This window comes from Panthera tigris, chromosome A2 (genome assembly GCF_018350195.1).
Source record: "Panthera tigris isolate Pti1 chromosome A2, P.tigris_Pti1_mat1.1, whole genome shotgun sequence".
NCBI classification, from domain to species: Eukaryota; Metazoa; Chordata; class Mammalia; order Carnivora; family Felidae; genus Panthera; species Panthera tigris.
This window is the reverse complement of record NC_056661.1, coordinates 75,671,708-75,689,524: the sequence shown is the minus strand read 5'-3', so window position 1 is coordinate 75,689,524 and position 17,817 is coordinate 75,671,708. Positions and strand designations below refer to the sequence as shown.

Sequence of the window (17,817 nt, the reverse complement as noted above, 5' to 3'; positions counted from 1 at the left end):
TGCAGAGAGAGAGAGAGAGAGAGAGAGAAAATGAGAGAGTGGGGGAGGGGCAGAGAGAGAGGGAGAGAGAATCTTAAGCCGGCTCCACACTCAGCATAGAGCTGGATGCAGGGCTCAATGTCATGACCCTGACATCATGACCTGAGCCGAAATCAAGAGTCAGACGCTTAAAAAAAAAAAAAAAGAAAAAAAAAAAAGAGTCAGACGCTTAACCTAACCGACTGAGCCACCCAGACGCCCCGCTTCCTGGTTTTAAATTAGGGACTCGAGCAGGCAGGTGAAATCATTCAATCCAGAAAAGTGCCATTTTTTAAAACTGGCAAGGTGGAGCCCTAAATGGCACCTGTGTGACTGAAAAGAGCAGGTTGCTGGATCAAATGGCAGTTTTATTCTTAATTTTTTGAGGAACTTCCATACTGTTTTCCATAGCGCCTGTGTGGCTGCTATCTTTAAGCACCTACCTCTCCTCTGGGGCACAAGGGAACAGAATAAATACAAACAATGGTATATATCCAAGCCTGCTCGCAAGCATCACGGTGTGTGTTTCTCTGTATCGAGCCCCTAAGCATATGCTGTCTGTGAGCTGGATGAATTTAATATATTAAAATGGTTTCATGCTTTATTGACTTGTGGGGTTGCTAGTTAGTCATGGCTGACACAAAAGATTACTGATCGTCCTCTTGAAAATTATGAATAGGCTATGGCTTGAAATAAAACACAATCAGATTTCAAAAGACTACTGAATACAACTGGAAAAAAGTACTCACTGAACTTACACCCTTTTTTTTATCGCATTGCCGCAGTCTGATTTTCGCATATATGTTATTACGATTTGTTGACGGTTAAGAATGTAGTTTGTGGTTTTTGAAAACAGTCCCACCGTGCATTAGAAAGGGTATCAATCTCTCAGATCGCAGTGTGAGACCCTTACGTTTGTTCAAAATCCAGCAGACAGTTATTGCTAAGGATGTCAGAGACACACAGATCTCTGAAGCGATCTTGTCAGAATACTCTGGTGAACACGAGACAGGTGCCTTCTACCTAAAGAGAACACGGACTGATGCCAACCTTCTGTCAGCACTTTTGTTTTTATCTTGATTCGCCATAGTTACACCCTCTTGTGCGGTAGGGTTGGACGATGACAAAGTCTGTGTTTCATCGTCAGTTTCTAGCTGAAGACGGAAACGTCCTCGAGCCTCGTTTCCAAAGCCGTACAGGACACTGAGGTTCCTTAGTCTTTGCAGAGTAACCTGGTACTTCTCAAACTTGAATTAATTACGAATTTCACACGTATACAATTTTTCCCTACGTGTCTCTCAGACATGGCCCCATTGCCTTGAACCCAGTCCCTGTACAATCCACTAACTGGTTGGGGGAGACCATGCTGTAAGTCAGTGCACATGCAGGAATATAGAGAACACAGAAGGTAGGAGCAGTCTGCGGCCAACCAAAAGGAGAGAAGGTTGGCTTCCAAAGCCGCAGCCTGCGTGCTTCTCTGGTCTGGTCCACACCCCGGCCTTACCACTTTTCATCTCTGTCCTGTGTGCCCCGCTTCTGATTTCTTCACATTCAGGTGGCGGAAAGCAATCTTAGAAAGTGCTTCACTCAATCAGTGTGCAGCCACCCAGAGACCTCCAGGCGGAGGTGAAAAGCACCAGCCTCAGACTCTGAAGGGAAAGGAAAGGCCTGTGCAAATCCAGAATCATCTGCCGTGAGCAAAGGTAGAAAATTACAGAGCAACTCTTCGGGGTCACAAAGATGTCACTTAGGGCTCCACGGCGGCAATTTAAAAAATGGTACCCTTCTGGATTGAATGATTTCACCTGCCTGCTTGACCGCCTAATTTAGAACCAGGAAGCAAATTACAATCATACAAAATCCAGGCCTGAAATTATGAACGTTTGATTTCCCGTGGTCTAGACGGCGTCTGTATCTTCGAACCAGGTCTGAGGACAAAACTCCCCAATTCCCTCTGACAAAAAAAAATCCTCTTGACATTTTGCAATATTCGTGTACTCCGTCATTCATTCTTGCATTCACTCATTCATCAAATGTCGGGACCCTTCCAGACACACCACCATGCACAACAGGAAACACAGCTCAGGCTCCTCATGGAACAGAAGGGGTCTGGATTTCCACAGTCACGAACCTGGGGAAAGCTGACAGAATTCCATTATGAGCAAGGCCAAAAATGCCTTTCTTGCCTGGATGAGTATTTTGTTTTCTGCTTCCTTTTACCAAAAGAGACTTGGTCTCTCAATGTTATCTGCCGCAAATATCAAGTATTTTCATACAAGCAAGGTACTTTTCTTCATTTACCACCTGTCCACCTCTTTCCGGATTTGTATTTAGACACATTTGATTGGGTTTCACTTGATGTCAATTACACTACGCTCTTTCAGGAGATAGAATAATCTGTCTACTCTGAGATCCCCAAAAAGCTGCTCCTGAAATGAACTTTGCTGAGTTACAAGTTCATATAAACCTTGTGCAAAGCAAATAATCCTGTTTAACATGAATATCATCCCAAATGTGTTTGGCAAGTTCACATTTTTATATCTCTAATTTTCTCAAGCTGGGGCCATCTGTATATAAAAGCACAAAATAGCTGGAGAGGTGAGATGATCTAAGAATTTTCCTGTTATTCTGAAAAAATACTAGCTTTGACTCTTAGTAAGGTCTTCTCAATGCATTTCTTTTCAGTGCATGGGTATTATCATATTTCATTTTTGCAGGACGATTTATAAGCTATTTCTATTTCATGATGTCAAATGATTTCAATGACCTGAAGTACCACAAGAAAATATCTCTTTAAAGTATTTCCTATTGGATGCTATGAAATGGAGACTATTCTCCGTTTGTCAAGACGTCACTGCAAACATTTTTATCCTTGTCCCTTTCTCTTTCTTTCAGATTTTAAGTTATTACCTTTACAGGGGGCTCTTTCCTCACTCCTCATTATTTATAATCTCTCTTGGACCCTGTGCTGTAGGACACTTCTCCAGGATGTCTCATTACCCACCTGAGCCTTCCCGCCCTCTGAATCCCTCTCACCCTTGCTGATCTCTGCTCCTCCAGCCCCAGTCCCAGCAAACGAAACCGACCATGAACTCACCGACTCCTGCTGCTTAATGGGTCCCTTTATGGTCCTAGGACAGCAATCAACCCTTGATATATTTTACCTTCCACTCTAAATTGGCGTCAGGGTAACTGTTACTAGAAACAAATAGCCATGGAGTTTTAAAAACCCTATACCGGGGTGCCTGGGTGGCTCAGTCGGTTAAGCGTCGAGCTCTTGGTTTGGGGTCAGGTCATGGTCTCATGGTTCTTAAGTTCGAGCCCTGCATTGGGCTCTGCACTGATGGCTATGGAGCCTGCTTGGCTCCCTCTCTCTTTGCCCCTCCCCTGCTCACTCTCTCTTTCTCTCTCTCTCTCAAAATAAATAAACATTTAAAAAATAAAGTATTCCAGCTATTACAATTTGTGAGACATATGATATATCACAATTTATGTAAACTACAACACATGCTATAAATTAAGACAGTCAATTCTGAAGTGAACTTGCTTTTGTTTATATTACAGTTTTAATTATCTCTGAATATCTACTAATTTTTTATGTTGTTGCCATGTCAATGTTCTTTCTCTAAAAACAGAAATATTTGAAAGTATTGAATGATATAAAAAGTGGCTTTTGCCCATCATGCTACCAACATCAGGACAAAAAACTATGTCATCAAGTCATCTGAATGGTCAAAGATACCAAAGCAAAATTTTTCCAATTATGGTTTCATGGAACACCAGGAAGCATTTCAAAGTATCCCAAATTATTTTTGATTTCGCTTACATTTCAGTAAGCTCGACCTCGCCAGGAGCTGTTTTATTATTCTGGCTATACCCACAGCCAACTTCTCTTTCAGAAATGCTTTAAATCAGATGCTGGCCTAGCGAACTGAATGGGGTACCATGTGCCATATTAAAAACTTCAGTAGCAAGTGGAACCGTGATGGACCCCCACCGGAAGCAGAAAGGTGAAATCACGCTTCCCAGATATACTCACGTGGGAAGAAACACGGCTTCGCCAATATGTAGGGCAGACTTATCTACCTTGTCATGTATCAAAACAATCTGTGGTCAATACCAAAACCCTGTAATGAGATTTTACATGGGGAGCTGACTGGGCATTTCTGTATTTATTCCAGTAGATACTCCAGGGGAAAGAGGACTATTTGCAATGCAATTAGGGGGGACAAGTGCATCCGAGTGCACGCCAGACGCAGGGGCCTCCCCGGATTCACACAGGCCAATGTCTTAATGCAGCGAACGGCACCGAACTACACTTCCTACAGTTTTCAAACTTTCGTCGGTTAACTAGATGTTTACCGAGCGCCTCGCTCGGGCATGCCACTTTTGTGGATACGCCATCCAGCCCCTACGGACCTTGTTCCAACACCATCTGTCACTTAAGCTTGCACAGATTCAAAAATTTCAATTCACACTCATCTACTCGGCACTCAAACTGAAGCTATAATTCAAATTTCGACATGAAGCTTGAATTCCTTTTCACTGTTCTTCAACTTTGACCCGGCTCCCCCTCCTCTTCCTTCGCTGAAAAGGGCCAAGACAACAGCCCAGCAAGTGGGGCAGGCAAAACAGGCCTCTTTTGTTCACTTTTGTCCCTTCAGCTCTCTATTGAGGTGAGGGACTAAAAGGCCGCACAGGCTTTGGAAGGCAGCAGCTTTTGCTTGCAAGCCATCCTTCCTCAGGGCCCAAGAAAACTCTAGGATGAAACTCTTTTTTGACAGTCCGCTTCTACCTTACAGCATAATTAATGGAAGATTAGTCCTTTTTTTTCCTTTCCCCTCCCCTTGGAGAGAATCTGCTAATGGCGTTCAACATGAGCTTGTCGTGTTTGGCAAAAATGTATCCTTGTAAATCATGCCGTTCAAATGTCAAGGTCATCTAAAAGTGGCATGAAATTGCTTTAAAGTTGCAATTTGGAAAAAAGATCACTACCTACTGAATACATATACTGAATTTTTTGAATGCTCTCAGCCCACTTGAGAAAGATAAATCGAATTCATTGCATATTACACAGTAGAAGACCTCCTACAGGATTCCCTCAGATTGCCTTGGGAATATGTGTTTGTGGTTACAGTGGGTTTCGAACCAATATACGACACACATCATAAAATTTAAATATACACATGAACAGATAGGTAGATAGATAGATAGATAGATAGATGATGTTCAAACGATTCTTTCCAGCCCTATCACCACTTAATAAGGATTTCAGATGTCTCCGAACATCAAATCGCTATGTTGTACACATGAAACTAATAAAATGTTGTATGTTGATTACAGGTCAATTACAAAAAGAATTTTAGAAAGGATCCTTTCGTCTGATAATAACTACCTTTTCCACTCTCGTGTGAGTTCAACAGTGCTTTTAAGGCACGGCATTGTGGAAGCAGATCAGAGAGCTCACAAGACAAGCTGCATTCATCACTCCTGTTTCTGAACTGAATAAGCCATTTGGACAGTATGTGCAGCGGACGAGCACTAGCCTTTGTGAATTTGTTCCCTTTACCACCAGCATTTCTTAGATTCACTAGCTTTTCAGTTACTTGCGGGAAGCCCTCCATCAGACTTTTCAAAACTACCTTTTTCTAATTTGAAATTCCAATCTTGTAGGCCAGTAAAATAGGTCAATTAAGTTGACACCGCATCTTTTTTATTAGCTCAGCTAAGCAATGATAATTGGGTAGTGAGGGTTTATACTGTCATCTTTGAAGATTCAATGGTAGGGAGAAATGCCCAGTGCAGACCTGCAGTTCACAAGTCCAGCACATCCCTAAATAGGATATTCCTATCTGTTTGCAGATATGAGGCGAATTTGCTCCTGATCTGGGTTAAAATGCGAATGTTATTTTTCTCTGTAAAATAAAATCATACAAGTATTTCATCTAGCCTCAGAGCAAGGCCACTTCACCCAGCTGTGCTACAGACACATATGCTCTAATTCAACATTAAAAAAAAATAACATGAATGTCCTTCACCAGTGCTGGCTTAGCCTGGGCGATGACACACGTGTTCCGTAGCATCTATTTTATGCTCTATGCAAAGTACGGGGTCAATCGTTACTCGTTAAAAACAATACATCTCCTGGGGCGCCTGGGTGGCTCAGTCGGTTAGGCATCCGACTTTGGATCAGGTCATGATCTCACAGTTCGTGGGTTTGAGCCCCTACCTCTCCCTCTCTTTCAAAAAAAATTTAAAAAAACCATGCATCTCCTTATTAAAAAAAAAATTAAAACAATAAGTTAGAAAATGTCGTGAAACCCTTGTTCATGACATAGTATATTAGTTTATTAATTAGTATATTAATTACTAATATGTTAGTAAATTAATTAGTATATTAATTTATAACTTTAAAGAGTAACAGCTATAGTTCTTTCCACCCATTAGGATGGCTATTGTCAAGAAAACAGAAAATCGGGGCACCTGGGTGGCTCAGTTGGTTAAGTGTCGGACTTCAGCGCAGGTCATGATCTCGTGGTCCGTAAGTTCGAGCCCCACGTTGGGATCTGTGCTGACAGCTCAGAACCTAGAGCCTGCTTCAGATTCTGTGTCTCCCTCTCTCTGCCCCTTCCTGCTCATGCTCTGTGTGTCTCTGTCTGTCTCTCAAAAATAAATATTTAAAAAATTTTTAAAGAAACAGAAAATAAGGGTTGGTGAATACGTGGAGAAACCGGAACCCTGTGCTCTCTTGGTGGGAATGTAAATGGTAAATCTGCGGTGGAAAACAGTACGGTGGTTCCTCAAAAAAATTAAAACAATGCCTTGACCTTACGATCCAGAAATCCCACTTCTGGGCATATATCCAAAAGAACTGAAAGCAATGACTCAAAAAGGTATTTGTGCACCCATGTTCATAGCAGCACTCTTCACGATAGCCCCAAACTGGAAACAGCCCAACAGACGAATGAATTTTTTAAAAAAATGATTGACAGACGAATGAAATTTTTTTCACGTGGTATTACATACAACGGAATATTATTCAGCTTTCAAATGGAAGGAAATTCTGACACATGGAGGAGCCCTGAAAACATCATGCTAAGTGAAATAAGCCAGTCACAAAAGGGACACAGACTGTAGGATCCCACTCGTACGAGGTACTGAGGACAGTCAAATTCACAGACAAGAAAATAGAATGATCCTTGCCAGGGCCTGGGAGGAGGAGGAATGGGTAGTTATTGCTTCATGGGGATTGAGTTATAGCTGGGGAAGGTGAGAAAAGTTCTGGAGATGGACAGTGGTGATGGTTGTGAAACATCCTGAAGTACTCAATGCCACTGAATTACATAGTTAAAAATGGTTAGAGCCGTTTTCACAATAAAAGAGTGGCTTGGCGAAACCATCACATTTTCAATAAATATATGATGTTTGCTCCCCCATTTAAATCTTTTTTTTTTAATGTGTTTTTATTTTTGAGAGTGAGAGAGACAAAGCACAAGCGGGGGAGGGGCAGAGAGGGGGAGACACAGAATCTGAAGCAGCTCCAGGCTCTGAGCTGTCACCCCAGAGCCCGACACAGGGCTCAAACTTACAGACTGCGAGGTCATGAGCTGACCTGAAGTCGGACCCTTAACCGACTGAGCCACCCAGGCGCCCCGCTCCCCAATTTAAAGACAACCTGATATTGGAGGTAGAGCTGTTCCTGTAGCTTCTTCACGTAGCCTCCTCCTTCACATTTTAAGCGGAAAAAACGAACCGTTCGTCAATTCGTTTTGGCACATTTTCCTATTCTTAGAAACTTCAGTCCTGATGGTAAGAGAGACTCTTCAAAACTAAAGGGGCTTTTCATTTGCCTCGGCAGACAAAGGATAAAGTTAGCCACTCTGTTCTTGCCCCTAGCATCCCTAGGTGTCCTCTGTCCTCACCTGGCAGAAAGGTTCAGGGCTCCTTCAGCAGGGGAAGGAAAATACACCTAAAAAGCATTTAATAATTTTTTAATCATTTTCAAATTACTTCCTTTTCGCCAATCACCTCAGCAGTTCAGGGCTGACCTAAAGCAGCGTTTGGATGCAAACACATAAAACTTCCTAGAGAAGACTACAGAAACTCTATATTCTAGTTAACCTTGTTTTCAGCTACCATACTTGTCAGCTGGAAACTGGTCTTTGGAAGTGGGGATGAGACTCCCCAGGCTGCTGATGGAGGCAAGCAAATCAGGACTGCTATGGATTGGACTGTGAGCCCCAAAACTCGTATGTGAAAGACCTAACCCCCAATGTGACCGTATTTGGAGATAAGGCTCTGGGGAGGTAATTAAGGTTCACTGAGGTAATAAGGATGTGGTCCTAATCCAATAGCATCAGTGGCCTTATAAGAAGAGGGAGAGAGAGATCTCGGTGCACATCCACCGAGGAAAGCATGTGCGAGCACACAGCAGGAAGATGGTCATTTGTAAGCCAGGGAAACAGCCCTCACTAGAGCCTGCCCATGTTGGTGCCCTGATCCCAGAATTCCCAACTCCAGAACTTGAAGAAAGCAAAGTTCTGTTCCTTACACCACTCAGTCTATGGTATTTGGTTATGGCAGCCCCAGCTGACTAGAACAAAGACCTTCTGATTTCCTGGTGAGAATCTCAGGGAAACAGCTTACCCTTCAGATAAGTCTCAGTGCTTACCCTTCAGGGAGCGAGCGATGACTGGTAGGAGCCACAAGAGGACTTTCTCAGATGTTCATAATGTTCTATTCCTTGATTTGGGCACTCGTTACACCCATGTGTTCAGTTTGAGCAAGTTCATCAGGCTGTACATTTACGATATGTGAAAAAAGAGTCTGTGTGCAGAAGTACGCAGCCATACTTCTAATTTTATCATTGGAACTAATCTCCCTGGGGGCACCTGGGTGGCTCAGTCAGTTGAGCACTAACTCTTGATTTCATCTCAGTTTGTGGGATCGAGTCCCACTTCAGAATATACGGCAACATGGAGTCTGCTTGGGATTCTCTCTCTCTCCTCTCTCAGCCCCTTGCCCATGCATGTGCCCTTTCTCTCCCTCCCTCCCTCCCTCTCTCTCTCTCTCTCAAAATAAATAAAAATGAAACTTAATTAATATTTCTGAAGGCAGGAACTGCAGTGTCTAGGACACTAGACTATCCATTCAGTAAATATTTATGAATGAATGAATGAATGAATGAATGAATGACTTAAAGTATTTCTTCATCAGAAAAGCATCCTGTGGGGTTCCATTAAATAGCTCCTTCGTACATGCAAATACATTATCTGCCATTTCTGTTTCTATCCAGCCAGTTGTACAAGGAAAACTACACCTACATGAAAATGTTATTCGAAAGGATCCTTTAGGAAGTTTTCTGTAGCCCAGGTACAGTACCCTCTCCTGCTTCGGAAGCACTTATACCCCCAGCTATCCTTGTCGTGGTCACATCAGCCTCACAGGAAGTACCGTTTCCAAAGATGAGTTTGCTTTTCATTTACCGTCACTGCTGCAATAACGAAATGATATCATGTGGGGAGACTGGCCTTCAGTCCAAAGACCTCATCACTACCCGGCATTAGGTGGCTGGGTGACCTCTCAGCACCCCATTGTACTCATTCAGAAACCAAAACATTTGGATACAGTGTTCTCTTACAGCTCTCAAATTCCTGGATGATGTGAAATGTTTTGCAACTTTCCTGCAATAAAGTACAAAGCAGGCTGAAAGAAGACCATGAGTCAGTAGGATTAAGAATGCACAATGAGGGGCGCCTGGGTGGCTCAGTCGGTTGAGCGTCTGGCTTTGGCTCAGGTCATGATCTCACAGTTTGTGGGTTCAAGCCCCACATCGGGCTCTGTGCTGACAGCTCAGAGCCTGGAGCCTGCTTCCGATTCTGTGTCTCCCTCTCTCTCTGCTCCTCCCCCACTCATGCTCTGCCTCTCTCTCTCTCCCTCCTTCAAAAATAAATAAAAACATTAAAAAAATTTTAAAGAATGCACAATGAGTTCACAATTACAAACATGCTGAAGGCTATTCCAGGAACAGCTGATCTCACTTTAGGTCAAATTCTTGTTTCTACGAGTTAATATGCAGCATCTTTGTAAATGCACCACACAGTCAAATACTCAGGATATCGGATACTTTCCTAAGATGTCATAGTAGGGTCTTATTCAAATTCAACATCCAATTTGAGGAGTAAATCTGCAGTCAAAGGAGTGTACAAAGGAGATTCGGGACTGGGGAGCCTACTAGAAACGTTTGCCAAATGGAAATGTTTGCCTTTTCTTAAAATTAAAAAAAGAAAAAAGTTTTCTGAAAAATTGCAATGTTCCAGGAACCTCTCAGCCTCTCTGTAATCATAGAGGCATCTCGTCACTAAGAACAGTCCGGTGACTGTAACTGGCTAGGCAAATAGCAGGGCACTTAAAAGCTAACAGGAATAAAAGAACATGTAAAGGAATTCCAGGGCAATACGAGGCAATAAAAGGCTATTCCACAATACAATCTGCTGATTTACAGTAGCGCCTGCTACTGTGAGGTCTGTGGGAGTCAGAACTGAATGGCCTTATAATGTCCCTGATCACTTGGTGGTTTTAGGCTTCCCCTAAACTAATGCGATAAGCCTCCAAAAAGTCCCCATTTTCACAGTCTGGGATGGTAAAGTGTAGGGGCAAAACTCACCCTTGCTCCTGCCCCCCACTCCCCTCCCCTGCTTCCTAGCTATGTGGCCTTGGGAAAGTTAACTGACCTCTCAAGTCTCCGTCTCCTAATTTTAAGAAAAGGGTAGTCATATGTTGTGGAAATTAAAGAAGATGATACGTGTACCATGCACAGCGCCTGGTACATCTGAAGCTCTCAAAACAACGTGGACTCTCATTACCATTAAAGAGGAAAGTATCCAGTGGTCTAAACCCATTTCAGGACTTCCGGAAAGTCTCCTTTACTCTTGAGCTATTATTACAATATTTTAATAACAGGGCATGGTTAGCCTCAAGCAGTCCCAAACCAAAGCAGCCCAGCCTCCCAAAGGTCTGCCTTCAGTAGCTGCCGCGTTGCTGACAGCCCCAGGGGGAGCTCCTGGTGCAGAACGCAAGCCTCCTGCCCCACTACACTCGCCTCCATCACTTCTCTGCAAGAGCCTCGGGCGAGGAAGGGCCCAGCCTCTCAGACCTGCATCTCTGCGCGTTAACCATGCGGGACCGAGAAGGAAAAGAACATTTCCCTGTTAGGACAAACAGCTCTGCGGAGGGCAAGAGAGAGGCTGGGTGGAAGGAGACGCCCCCGCTCGGCGCCCTCCCTAGGCGTCGGCAGCTGCGCAAGGGCGGCCCCCCGAGCGTGCGGGGGACCGAGGATGCGGCCGAGGGCCCGGAGCCGACGACAGGGGAGGGGATCCGGAGGGAAGGCCAGCGGCCGGCTCACCGGCCCCGCGGGGCCCGAGGACCCCTCTGGAGGCGCCTGCTGCCCAGGGTACACCGCTCCAGGAGTGATGACGAGTCCCTGGCTCACTCGACCGGGGCACCCCCGGTCCCCTCTGGGCGCGGGGAGTTGCGGGCCGGGAACCGCCGAGCCGGCGAGCAGCCGGGGACCAGCACTCGGCGGCGCCCACTCGCGCGGCCAGGAGGGGGCTGGGGGCGGCGCACCGCGCAGATGGCGCTGGCGGCGAGATGGATGCTCCGGAGCCGGCAGTCACTCCCGGCTCAACACAGCATCCCGGGCCAAACGGCTGCCAGAGCCCACTACCGGGAGCCCGGGCAGGGAAGGGGCTCTTCTGGGCCAGCCCCAAACCCCGGTGGGCCAGCCCCAACAGTCCCAGCCCCCGGAGGCTGGGCGGAGCGCCGGGACCCCGAGGACTCGCACCTGTAGGGCCAACAAACCCCCGGAAAGCCCCCACCCTGCTGCCTATGCGGTCTCTCCCCTTCCCCCAGATTCCCCGAGTTCTCCCCTGGGGCGGCGAGAGTGGAGGTCGGCTCGGCCTGGGGCCCGGCGATCGGCGCAGGTGTGAGCACATCCGAACAAAGCCCACGCCCAGATGTGTCCGCGGGGACCCGGACGCGCACCCGCCTGTGCGCGCCGGCCCGGCACCTGCGCTCCACGTCCCGCCGGCACCGTGGCGTGACACCCTACGCCCCCGCGTGCATGGCGGGGAAGCCGCCGTGCCGGGCCCCAGCAGCCTCCCCAGGCCCAACTGGCCACCCAGGGACCCCAGGCAGGGCTTCCCGGAAAGCGCGGGGCGCGGATGAAGAAGTTGTCCACAGACTGGAGGAGGTGAAGGGCTCGCCCAAGCCACCCAGGGCTGCCGCATTTCGGCGAGTCCCCGCCCGGGCGCCCGTCCCCCTCCACCCCGCTCGGCGCCCGCGGGCGCGTCCGAGGCCTGAGGGTTGGAAGGGAGTTGGCCACCAGGTTCGCCCCGCCGCAGAGAGAGCGGCGCGGCGCTGCCAGCCGGGAGGGCGCTCTGCTGAACCCCGGGCCGGCGTCCGAATGACAACACAGCAGCCCCCGGGTGCCCTCCTCCGCTCCAGCCGTCGCCCCGGAGCAGGACCGAGTGTCACCGCCGGACGCGCACGGAGCTACTCACGTTCTTCCGCCGCGCCCACCGCTCAGCCCCGGCGCGGCCGCCCGGCTCCCCGGAGCGCGGACGTTGTCCGTTCCCGACGGAGCTGTGGCCTCCGGCGGCCCCGCGGTGTCCCCTGCGCCGCGCGTCTGAGGCTCCGACTGCGGCGCGCGTCCGCCCGCGACCCGGGCGAAGCAGGGCTGGCCCCGCGTCGGCGCGCGCCCCCGCCGCTCCCGCCCCTGCGCGCCCGCCCCGCGCCGCGCTCTGCCTCCCGGTCGCTCGCTTTAGCGTCCTACCCCCGCCGCGCTCGCCTCCCCGGCGTCCCCCGCCCTTCCCCGGCTGGCCCGGCCCCTCCCTCCCCTGCGGCTGCGGCGGCAACGAATGGGCTCCGGCCGCCGGCGCCTCGGGGACCGGGTGGCCCCCTCACCTGGGATGCCGCGCCCTCACCCCGCCAAGCGTGTGTGGCGGTGGTTGTCGGGGTCGGGGTCGGGGGGGCACGGAGGGGCGGCAGGGATTTGGCTACAGGAGACGTTCCAGAAAACGGACGGTCTTTAAATGCCGCTCTCATGGGTGTGGGTTTCTGTCTGAGGTCTATGGCCTTTTCATTTTCTCCTTGTGAAGCATTGAATTTCTTCGAAACTTACCAGTTGGATGGGTGAGATTGGTGAACTGGGGGGGAGGTGTATTTTTATTTGTTTACTTCTATTTATTTATTTTTTTGCAACCGTTCTTTCCAAACAGCCCCCAGAAAGGGGAGCGAGCATTCAGTGTAAGGTAGGTGCTGACTGCCTATTCGCGGTAGGAATTGGGTCTTCTGGTTCCAGGCAATAGGATTAGTTCACATTTGCTTAGTTTCAGATTTGGAAGCTTTATGGAGAACCATTTACAAGGAAAAAAAAAAAAAAAAGAAAGAAAGAAAGAAGAAAAAAAGAGGGTTTTCTAAATGTGTAGTATGTTCGGGAGGCCCTTCTCCACTATACCCTAGATGGGGTCCAGGATTTCTTAGCCTGGCACTCAAGGTCATCAGTCATCTCAGGTCTGCAGCCTGACCTCTGAGAACTTCCCTCCCAACCGCCAGGCATCACACGGCTTGACCAGTTGACCATTTACTGCGGTCTCGAACCCTCACTAAGGCTTAGCTGGAGAATGGAGTTTTTTTCCTTCTCTAGTGTCACTCAGGAAAACATTTGTGAAGCCCCTCCTCTCTTCTCTCCACCCCCAGGCTCCTCTCCTGGGCCCCAGGACTAGGGCAGGGATTCGGGAATAAAAAAGGCGCAAGGGCGATGTTCCAGGCCCTGACTACTCCACTGCTCTACTCTAACTTGAGTTTGAACTTGCCACTTCAACCCACCCACACACGCAGGGGAGCAGCCTTCCTTTCCTTCTGCTAATACCACCCTCTCCTCCTCCCACCGCCTGATATGCTCCAGGCACCCAGAACCTCCTGTTCCTGAAACCACAGTTCCTGAACCCGTGTTCTCATCGCTGACTACGGGTCTTTGCTTAGTCTCATCCCTCTTCTGGCCCTGATCTTTACCCACTACCTCTCACCTCTCAATGAATTGTCCAAATTTCCTTCGGAATGACCTTTCAAAAAGAAAAAAGAAGAAGAAGAAGAAGAAGAAGAAGAAGAAGAAGAAGAGGAGGAGGAGGAGGAGGAGGAGGAAAGAAGAATGTGCTTTCATGATACCCTTATTTCAAAGTTTGGCCTGGTTCTCTGTTGCCTATAAAATAAATTCCAGAACTCCTGGCAGGCTCCTTCACGATCTGCTCTAACTTCTGTCTCCATCCTCCAGTGAGAAGAATTGCTTTCATTCTAAGCCTTTGCACGGGAGACTCCTCTTACCTAGAATATTCCTCCATTTTTTTTTTCCCATCTGGTAAACTTGTTCATCTCTCAGACTTGCTCAGTTGTTACTTCCTCCGTGAAGTCTTTCCTGAGTCCCTGTGTGTTTAGCCGTAATAATACCTGTCGCATCGTTACGATTGCATGTCTGACTATACAAAATATCCCTTCTTGGAGGACAATTTGTCATTTATTATTGTGTGACCTTATTTCCTACCCAACACAAATGGACCCACCGGTAATCACAATACTCCAATCTCACTGCCTCCTCATTCCCACCCGTGTGAAGGACTTCAAGACCCATCGACCCCCTCCTCACCCCAGTCATTGCTGAGAGTCCTGGGGTTTCCCGCGTATCCTCTGCCTTGTGCCCACCTACCCCAGGGGTGCCCCTTCACCCCAGCCACTGTCAACGTTCTCCTTTCCAGGGCAAGGATGAGGTGGGAAGATGGCACTCTGCCGTCTCCAGTTCTTGCCCTCGTTTTGTGTAGCAGTTTGTCCCAGTGGGCACTTAAACAGGACTGTCTGTATCCTCTAGTGTGACAACCTCATAAGGACCATCCTGGAACAACAATTCCAACTTCTGCATGGAACCGTTCCTTTCCTTCAGGCCTCAGCCCTGTGGGCAACATCAGGTAGACACTAAGCGGTCCCGGTGAGGTCCAGGTCGGTCCCGACGCCGTCCAGGCGGCCTGCAATGCAGAGGTACTGAGGTTCTGGAAGGGAGTCTCAGGCAAGTGGCAGCTTCTTGACTTTTCCTTATCTCGACAGGTAGAATAGCAATACTTCATACACAGAGTTATTTTAAGGGTCAATCTATATAGCACAGTAGAGTCTGGGACTCAGCAAGTACTCAGCAGATTCTAGTTGGAAAAGCAATTGTTTGATCAGGTGTTTGCTAAGTGAGTGCATACTATTCAGGAAAGGAGCAAAGACAGAAGAGGAAAACAGCTCTGGGGGAAATGGGAGGTTAAGTAACCTGCGGAGGTCACAGACCACTGGGATTCCGGCCGGGGCATTCTGTCCACGCTCTTAACCACAGCTCTCTGCCCCCCTTTCATTGACAGTGCACTCAAAGTTTGTTTTGGTGGGTGCTTCAGAATTTCTCTGCCTCCAAGCAGCGACATCAGAAAGCCATGGAGCCCCCCAGTGGTACCAGCAGTGAATATGTGATCAGCCTTTCCCGTTTCCTCCCGTTTCCTCCTCCATAGTCCTGCTTCTCTTCCTCAGAACCCTCGCTCTCCTTTCCTCTTCCCCTGCTACCGTCTCTCATTTCATTTTCCGTCCTAATTGTCCATCCATGCGTCCGGCTTCCCACAGGAGGCAGGGCGATGGCCCTGCCCTAAAGCCAAGGCCACGTTCACTGAAACCTAACATGGACCCGGCTATGCCAGGACCCGGCCGTGCATCTGGGAGTGAGTTACTTCCTCTCAGTCTGGCTCCACACTGAGAAATGAAGGAGCCAGGCTAGCTGAGGACAGATACTCTTTTTTTTTTTTTTTTTTTTTTTATTAAATTTTTTTTTTTTCAACGTTTTTTATTTATTTTTGGGACAGAGAGAGACAGAGCATGAACGGGGGAGGGGCAGAGAGAGAGGGAGACACAGAATCGGAAACAGGCTCCAGGCTCCGAGCCATCAGCCCAGAGCCTGACGCGGGGCTCGAACTCACGGACCGCGAGATCGTGACCTGGCTGAAGTCGGACGCTTAACCGACTGCGCCACCCAGGCGCCCCTCTTTTTTTTTTTTAAGTCTGTCATTCTGTGATTCTGGTGGTGACCAAGAGCATTTCTTTGAGTCCGGTGGCCAAACTCGCAGGAAAGCTGGTGGAACTCTAGGTAGGAAAGAGTGGAACACTGGCAGCAATATAATAACGTTGTTTCCTACACGAGTGCCTCGCACGGGTATCATCTCTGTCTTAATAGCCTGTGGCTGTGCAACGTGAATCGGGGTATTCTAATCCAATATGGTCAAACAGCAGAGTCGTTATTGTGGGCAGCTTCTTAGATGGCACCTAGTGATCCTCTCTTCCTTGTCTATACGTCCTGTGTAGTCCCCTCCCCTTAAGCATAAACTGAACTAGAGACTCACTTCTCTCTCTTTTTTTTTTTTAATGTTTATTAATTTATTTTGAGAGAGAAAGAGAGAGTGGGTGTGCACGCATGTGTGAGAGGGAGACAGAGGATGCCAAGCAGGCCCACGCTGTCAATGCCGAGCCTGGAGCAGAGCTCGAGCTCACAAACCATGAGATCGTGACCTGAGCAGAAATCGAGAGTTGGATGCTTAACCGACTGCGCCACCCAGGCGCACCGAGACTCACTTCTAATGAACGTAATATGGCAAAAGTAGTGGGATGTCACAAAAAGACTGAGGCTCCTTCTCTCTTGCCATTTTGCTTTTTCCCTTGCTTGCTGGAAGGGAAGCCAGCTGCCATGTCGGGAGCCCTCCACACGGCAGGGACCTGAGGGAGGCTTCTGGCCAATAGTTTGTAAAGAGCGGAGTCTTGCCTTAGCCATCTGAGCATGCTTGGAGGCAGGTCGCCCCTAGGGAGCTGCAGGGTGACTCCAGCCCAGGTCTTGGGAGAGATGTTGGGTCAGAGGACCCAAATCATCTGCCCCTGGTTTCTCAACCCACAGGAACTGGGAGACAATAGGTGTTTCTAGTTATAGCTATAATTTCGTCACTGATACGATTGTTTAAGTGCATTTCAGAACTCTGAATTCACATCTGACCATGCATATCATATCTGTTTTCTGGATGGGAGAGGGGAAACTGGGTCAGCTGGTGGTTGGGATAAGATGCAGACACAGTCTGGGTAAAGAAGCAAGTGTGGAAAACGCGTTAGACAAGTGTGCCTTGTCCAAAGGTCAACCCCGGCAGTGCCACATCCCAGAGCCACACTTCGCTCCTATAGCCGAGCCCGGGCTTAGACATGCACCGTGCCCCCCAACCCCCCAGGCTGTGCTACTCTCTCCTCTTGGATGTTAGCCACAGCCTCAGCTGGACCACACCCCTTGCAGCCTCACAGTGGGTGCTTATTACCCACCATGGATAATAATAAGATGTGCAGTTATGGATGAAATATAAATAATAACAGGCTGTGTAGTTTCATGCATCACCTAACCAGTAAGCAGTAGAAAGTCTCCACAGATGCAAAACACCAATAGCTCTCATGCCATCTGCCGCACGACCACAGAATTCACTGTCCCTGCCTGGTGCCGTGTGGCACCACAACAGAAACCAGAAATGTGCAACCCAGTCATTGCCTGGTGCTTAGCAACACAGTATCCCTGCACCTATCTAAAGAGCGTACTGCTTAAGCAATTGGAGGAAAATGTGACCTTAGTGGTTGCCACCTGTGGATTTCTTCTCCGGAAGCTTGTGAGTCACTAGGACCTTCTGCTTGGCTCAACCCACC

At 48.2% G+C, this 17,817-nt stretch overlaps 1 protein-coding gene across 4 annotated transcripts in view; it reads right to left on the bottom strand.

The window, feature by feature from the left end:
- Window positions 1–12,683, bottom strand: part of NRCAM (neuronal cell adhesion molecule) — a 282,657-nt gene extending 269,974 nt beyond the window's left edge. For all 4 annotated transcript variants that reach the window (XM_042964235.1, XM_042964240.1, XM_042964247.1 and 1 more), the window contains exon 1: window positions 12,579–12,683. The gene's annotated coding sequence lies outside the window, so the exon portion shown is untranslated. The remainder of the gene's footprint in view (window positions 1–12,578) is intronic.
- Window positions 12,684–17,817: the final 5,134 nt, after the last annotated feature.